The 7,595-nt window shown below is 35.7% G+C and overlaps 1 long non-coding RNA gene across 1 annotated transcript; it reads right to left on the minus strand.

The window, feature by feature from the left end:
- Positions 1 to 235: 235 nt before the first annotated feature.
- Positions 236 to 1,980, minus strand: LOC147498525 (uncharacterized). Its single transcript, XR_015194318.1, has 4 exons — positions 1,898 to 1,980; positions 1,731 to 1,796; positions 951 to 1,430; positions 236 to 366 (listed from the first exon to the last, which is right to left on the minus strand). It is a non-coding gene; the product is annotated as an uncharacterized LOC147498525 (long non-coding RNA).
- Between the last annotated feature and the right edge of the window lie 5,615 nt (positions 1,981 to 7,595).

The following is a 7,595-nucleotide window of genomic DNA, read 5'->3' on the forward strand; positions in this document are numbered from 1 at the left end:
ATATAAACAAAAGAAGAAGGGCAAAAAAAGGAAGGGTTGAACAAGTATAAAAATGTTGCAGCAGTGACCTTACCATAAACTTTGGCAAACTGTGTCCATTTACTTACAGAATCTCCATCTTTCTTAAAGCACTCGACCTAAGAGCGAAAAACGTTGTTAATTAATAGACGCTTTTGTGCATTTAAAATAAATATAATAGAGATAGGAATTGCAGAAAAGACTCCCTACACACCTCCAATGAAGGATCGACCTCGTTAAATATCATCTCTGCAAGAGAAATTCTGGTAGTGATGTCGTCCTCCTTGACGAAGAAATGTGCTTCTACTTTCATATCAATTGGAACGGTGGCCAAACAAGTGATGTCCCCTAGAAGCAACCCGATAAATAGAACACATAAATTAATGGTACTAAAGATGACATATCATAATCCAATCTAATAAAAAGCCAACACTTTTTTTATTTGAATATTTTTTATCAACATTTAAGGAAAGGACATATATATAATATGGTACCACATGAGTGAGGTTTGTGCTAAAACCCCACTCATGTACATCTTCACTATGTTCCCTGACCGGCCTAGAAGTCATTATAGGCATAAATTAATTCTTAAGGACAGTTAATTGTCGATCTACAACAAAGTGGAAAGGACATACAAACTATACATTCACTTGGTGAAAACTAAAAACCTTGTAGACAAATCTAGTGCCGATATACAGGCACTAAACATACATACTTATGTACATGACGTATGATCAATAGACTTGTGTGAAGTTAATTCACATTTTTACAAAAATCAGCAGGGCATCAAGTCCAAATAAGTCTTCCTAATAACAAAATAAAAATAACCACTACATCAAAAGTATCAGTGAAACATTGGTGAATATAGCTTAATACCAAGATAGCTGAAAAGGAACATAGAATATTGAAGAAACTAGAAAGCAAAAACTAACCTTTGAACATAGATGGGTTGATGGTAAACATTAGTGTCTTTGTGAGAACAAAATGAAGAAACTCCATCCAAGAACACTTCTCTCCGACTCAATTGTCTAGGGAGCTGCTGGATATGTAAAAAAGAGTTGCAAGCTAACACTTGCATTTTCAGTATAATTCAAAAGATGTAATGAAAATGTTTTAATGAGTGATTAGAAGAAATAGGACGTTATCCCATGAAGAGACCATACCTCTTTTCTTTTTGGATATATATCAGTAGAGGTTACTTGTTAGTTGTTAAGTGAAGCAGAAGTGAATTATTAGAGAGAGGAGAGTACCTCAATCGTCGGCTGGGGTTCCACAACCTCCATGTGAATTCTAACCATCTGTAACTGATGCTTCCATCCATCTTCTTGACCTTCTAATGCTCTTCGTCTACGAACCAGTCCCCTCCCTTTTCTCCTCTAGGTGTTAAGTACACAGGGCCTTCAATACCATACCTGAAAAAATGGCAAAAGAATCTAGAAACCACTTTTGATTTCTACAAAAAGACGCAAACTAGAGAAAACTAGTTGGGAGCTATAACTTTAACTATTCTCATTTTTATTTCATTTTTTAAAAGTAGGTTTACAGATGATTCTGGAAAAACAATTACACCCAATAATACAAAGTATCCATAAATGATGATGTGAATTGTGAAATAAAATGATTGTGGGATGGACTTATTCTGCTCCGCAGTTCACAGACAACAATTCACTAAGAAAAAGAAAACCAAAAGAGGCAAAAATTAGATAGCTTACTTGGGCACAAAGACAATAAAACCATTGGCTCTTATCTTTACTATTCTTGCTTCAGTGTCTGTTGGCCTGCATGAGAAAACAGTTGCTATAAACGAGAGAGAGAGAGAGAGAGAGAGAGAGAGAGAGAGGTGGTGGTGGTGGTGTGTGTGTGTTGGGGAGGGGGGTACCTTTTCCTAAAGTAAATGAGTGTATGCAGCTCAACTAAGGCCCGACTAGCCATTTGAGCATTTCTATGCCTATAATTCAAATTTGAAAATAGATAATCACACCAAATTGAATCACAAAATAAAATTTGCAAATAACTAGCTTTTTTATGAAAATACAAAGAATGGACCCCTAAGAGATGAGTCAGAAACTAAGAAAACATAATATCTCTTTGATAAGTAAGAAAGAACATTCAGTAGTCAGTAGTCAAAGAACAACACATCAGAAATTAACACATCTCATCAAAGTGTGCAGCTGTCTTCATCTTAATACTATAAAAGAAATGGAATTACAGTAATGTTCCAACTAGCTCTAATTTTCTTTTGTCCATTTATGTAACTAGCATAGCATAAAAGATTCTTACTGTCAGAAATACTAGTTAGTTGGGGTCTATCTTGAAATATTGGTGGAAGCTTGTAGATTCCCAAAGCTGCGGCAAGCAACCTGTGCACAATGACAGCTGTAGGAATATAAAGTACCAAGATTACTTGTTAAATTTAAGTAAAGTAAGACACATTTGTTAAAAGGGAGAGGAGTTCTCAGCAGAAAATAACTCCTATTACCTGTATATCTCCTTATAGGGGAAGTAAAATGGGTATAGAGAGGTGATGCAAGACCATAATGGTGAAATTCTGGAGGCATGAGATCTCCACTACAGAAGTAAACTGCCTAGAAGTATAAAATATCAGCTTAGTCATGTAGAATTATACATATAATACACACAATAGTTCATAAGCTAGTAATGTTACCTGTGTCATGCACCTAGTCGCCAGTATACGGATAAGCTTATTAAAGTATGGATCATCACCCTGCCATAGATTTTTACTACTCAAGTAAATCCTTTTAATTAAAAAAATATATATCTAGAAATGAACAAAACCTAAATATTATAATTTACCACACTTTCCCCAGTTAATTGAAAACCTATTTCATTTAATATACAAAGTTCAGATGTTATAAAAGAAGTATAGCATGACCGCACATGAAGCCACCCTTAAGCATGTGAATGCTATCAGCAGGCAATAGAACAATGGATCTTACCATCACACGATCAAGTGAATCAGCCAGAGCTTTTGAAGATGAAACATCCAAATCCGGACCAACCGCAGCGGCCGGTAGTAGTAGTAAAGGTTCAAGCATCTCTTTTCGTTGATCGGATGATGGCGTCTGCACAAGTAAGCAGTCACTGATGATTTGTGTACATTCAACTGACTAAAGAAGTTGAGCAAAGTGGGTATGTACCTCATGCAATATTAAATTTCTGAACCTAAAAGCAGCAGTCTCTGGTTTAATATATTGAGATATGAAACTAGTCATTGGAAGAAACAACTCTTAGAATATTCACGAAATAAAAAAAGAACTAAAAAATAATAAAATATACAACAACTCCATGAAAAGAAAACTGCCTCTCTATTGTGATACAGAAGCATAAGTGAAGACAATAACCCATACTAATTACCTCCTGATTCTAGATCTCTCCATTGCTTACAATAGAAGAAGACAACACCCGGTCTCACTACTACTTAACCAAGAATAACTTATTGAAGATGCTCCAATCAGAGAGAAAAAAGCAGGATATGTTAACATTCTTTTGAATTGGATATACAAGTATCAATATGTTTAATAACAACTCAAGTCCACTCATAGAAGCGGAATAGGCGCAATTGGTCTTTGCATAGTCAAGCATTTTCACGAAGACCAAGTATGGACTGGGAGGTTCGGACCTCTCCAGTTTGGAGTCTAATTACGAGGAGAAATGATCCATTATATCCATCTGTGGCACTGTGGCGTTTAATACAGATTTGATGGATAGAAATGAGTGTTTCTCGACCCAAAGAAGAGAAGGCACAAAGGTTATAAGAAATAAAAGTAGCACTCCACAAGCTTGTCATCAAGATTCCTTTACCAAATTTTCTTTGGTGGATTATACTTAAATTTTTTTACCTTTACGTTGGGTGTAGACGATCAACCATGAATGTAACCCTCCAAAGCACGGACACCTCTAGAATTCCACTGTGTCAATGTCGGACATATGTCGGACGCGGACACGGACGCGGCTTGGACACATGTCCGACACGGAACATGCGTGTGCCACGTGCTAGGGTAGTTTGGACGCGGACATGACTTATATAGTTATGTGAGATGTCTTTATGACTCCTTTTTATTGGTCTTATGTTTATGAATGTTGAATCATTATGTTTATGAATCTTTATTATGATAAGACTTAAAATCTAATCTTACATCAATATAAAATAAATTTTCAAATATTATCTTATATTTGCGTCCTTGCAATGTCCACGTCCTACTTTTTTAGAATATGCTCGTGTCGGGTGTCAGTGCTTCATAATTGTAACCAATAAACCATACACATTGTAGCCGGTCAAGAATAGAACTTGAACTATCACAATAATAAGTTGAAGGTGCGACATATTTGTGGCTTCAACAAATGAAAACCATACACTCTATGAGCATGGAAGTATATGGCCATCATGGTAGAGAACCATTCCAACGAAAGAGATGTGAAGGAACATAAGAACAAACAAGTAACCACATCCATGAGTATGGTGTTCAAAACCAGAGATATACCTTAATATCGAGAACAAAGGAAAATGCTTTAAGATTTTTTTTCGCAAACTCAAAACATTTGCAGCTAACATAAACTCCTCAATCATTTGGTTTGCCTCTCTAATCTGATACATTCCTGCAGAAACATCGGCATATAAGACAAAGACAGAAACACAATATTTCACTACATACCAAGCCTGTTGATGGCAAAATTGCTGTTATCCCAACAAGCTTCCTTCAATATTGTGATAGATCATATGCATTTTTCTGGGATAATAAAGTCGTGCAGCTCAGTGGTTTATCATTATACTGAAGTCACATGCCAATATCAAGAGGATCATGAGTTTCTGTGTCAATCTGAAATTTGACTTCTGCAGAACCAAGCGTTAAAGCTCCTCTCTCAATACGTCTGTGCCTCATAATCTGAATGAATATAGTGTGCGTGATTTCTATGAAAAAATAAAATACTTGGACAAATCAGAAAGTCCCAATCTGTCAATCTTGGCGAGAAATACATAGGCTGAAATATGCACACCTTTGCTAATGTGTTCATATTGCGCATGTTAGTAGTTACTAGATTAGAGAGAGAAGATTTGTTGAACTGTTATGGAGTTGAAATGGATAGTGGAAATCATTTCTGAGTTGGTGCGAGTTGAAATGGGTAGTGGAACTGCTATGGAGTTGGGCAATATAGACGAAGAGAGAGTGGAGAAGTGAGATAGTTGGGAGCACAACGGCGGTTGCCATCGTGAGTTCGTGCTAGTCATGAGAGAGTCCTGTAAAGCAAGACGTATCTATCGCGCGTGTCCCTATTTTTTTGTGATTTCTATTTTCTTTGCCAAATTTATTCCGAGATATTTGATATAATAGCAATTATATCATTTGAGTGCCGAGATATTTGGTATAATATCAATTATATCACTTAAATGTGAGATAAAATTAAATTTCCTATTATATCAGTTCCACAATGGTGAGATAAACAATATTTCCTATTATATCAGTTCCACACCACCAGTGGTAAAATCCATATATTTTATCTCGGTTAAGTAAGAGGCGAGATAACATATTTATACTCAGAGTTAGTACCTAAGTTATGAGACATATTATCTCATTTATAGGACATATTATCTCGCTTATCAGCATAACTGAGATAAGGCTAATTTTAGAACTGAGATAACAACCCCTTTTTTTAGTAGTGGTACCCTTGCTACTTACTATCACACCATCCTATTCTTAATTGAGCTAGAGGTCTTTTATTAGAAGTTATGGGGCTAGGGTGATGATCTAGAAAGAAAAAGGGAGGGAAAAACAAAATCTGATAAGTTAAGAAACTGGGTCTTCAAGATACTTGTAACCAGAGAAGAACCTCATTTTGTTCTTTACTTCCGAATTGAGGTTCATTCTTTTAGCCCTTTGGCTTTGTGACTCCATATGAATTTAAATTTTGGGAGTTCTAACTTGCTTTTGTTTCTCCTTTTGTTTTGTTTTTGATATCGTCTCCTTTTGATTTTGAACTTTGGGAGATTCGATTTTTGACTCCTTTGAATTTTTTGGAGTTTTTGGTTTTTGATGGGTCTTTCTTTCTTTTCTTTTCAAAGCAACTAATTGATCTATTTTTGTACAAGGTCTTCTATTCTTTTTTTCTGATATCCATCCAATTCTTAACTCGTCAGCTGGGTAAGCTTTTTGTTGGATTTTGTAATGGGTTAGGGTTTTATGGCGAAGAATAAAAAGGCTTTTAGAAAAAGGTGAAGGCTCAAAAAGGGGTAACTAAAAGAAAAATCTATCCTTTTGGGTTTTTAATGTTTATTTGGCTATATCGATCCAAAAAGGGCCTAAATTCTCTCCTAGGATATGGCATGATGATCAAGCAAGTGGACGTGTGGTCTCTCTATCCGGACATCCTTTGTGTCATCACTCAATAATCATTCAGATGAGGCTTTTGGCTAGATTCTCACAGGATATGGAACTTAACTGTTCTAACCTTGGTCTTAGAAACTCACTGGTATATACATACAAATGCTGATGCATGCCATTCATGAAAAGATGCAGAAACTATTGTGCTTGCATTAGTCTACGTTCGAAGAACAATTCCTTACTCTGTTGCTATAATGAGACTTCTAGACTATTATTTATTCATCATAGAAAAAGGAAACAAGACTTTTAATACAGAACAGAAAAATATTTTTGGTCTTTTTCAAATTTTTTTTAGAAAGGAAGAAATATACTATTATATATACTATATATAAAATGCATAATTTTTACAAAATATTACTATACCACCCCCAAAGAAAAATATGTTTTGTCCTCAAAGTATGAAGAGATAAGAAAAGAGATTACCATAGAAACATGAGCAAAAATGGCGATAACTCTGTATTTTGTTCTTTATGCTGAAAATATACCACCCCCAAATAGGGTTGGGGCATGGGTTGTTTGATATAGAACGAGAAATACATGGTTTATTATACTAAAGATAATTATTTTACTATAAAAATCTTTTTGGGTTTTTGTATTTTTAAAAACTTATGCAAATGCAAAAAAATGGAAAGATAAAAACGAATTTTTTTGGCATGATATATCTGTATTACCATCTACTCATATACCAAATTCCTCAAAAGAAATGAAACAAACAAATAATAATAGCATATAATTTAACTTATACTACGTCGAACACGTGAAAAGAAAAATACAAATAAATATATCCAACTATACAGATACTAGGGAGATATCCTAGTTAGAATCCGTTCGTGACTCGTCGCGATGTCTAGAAGATCCTTTTTCTTGACGGCAGGTCCTAGCATGTCTATCACTCTGTGGAAGTGCATATCGAATGCTTTGTAGTGTTCTAGTGACACTATGTTGGAAGCGTCTCTGCTCCTGCTGGAAAGACTGCTGCTCCTCCATAATGTTCTGCTGAGCTTCCATGATATCTTGCTATGTATGCCTGAGCTGGCTGACGTGCTGAGCCAGAATCCTCTGGCCCCCATGGAGGGAGTGAATTTCATCCAAGGGCTGAGTGAACACTCTGGTGGCACCTTCAATAAAGTAGTCCACTCGCTCTGTAGGCTGCGCTTGCTCGGCTGCTCTAGCGGCAGG

This window comes from Coptis chinensis, chromosome 5, assembly GCF_015680905.1.
Source record: "Coptis chinensis isolate HL-2020 chromosome 5, ASM1568090v1, whole genome shotgun sequence".
NCBI classification, from domain to species: Eukaryota; Viridiplantae; Streptophyta; class Magnoliopsida; order Ranunculales; family Ranunculaceae; genus Coptis; species Coptis chinensis.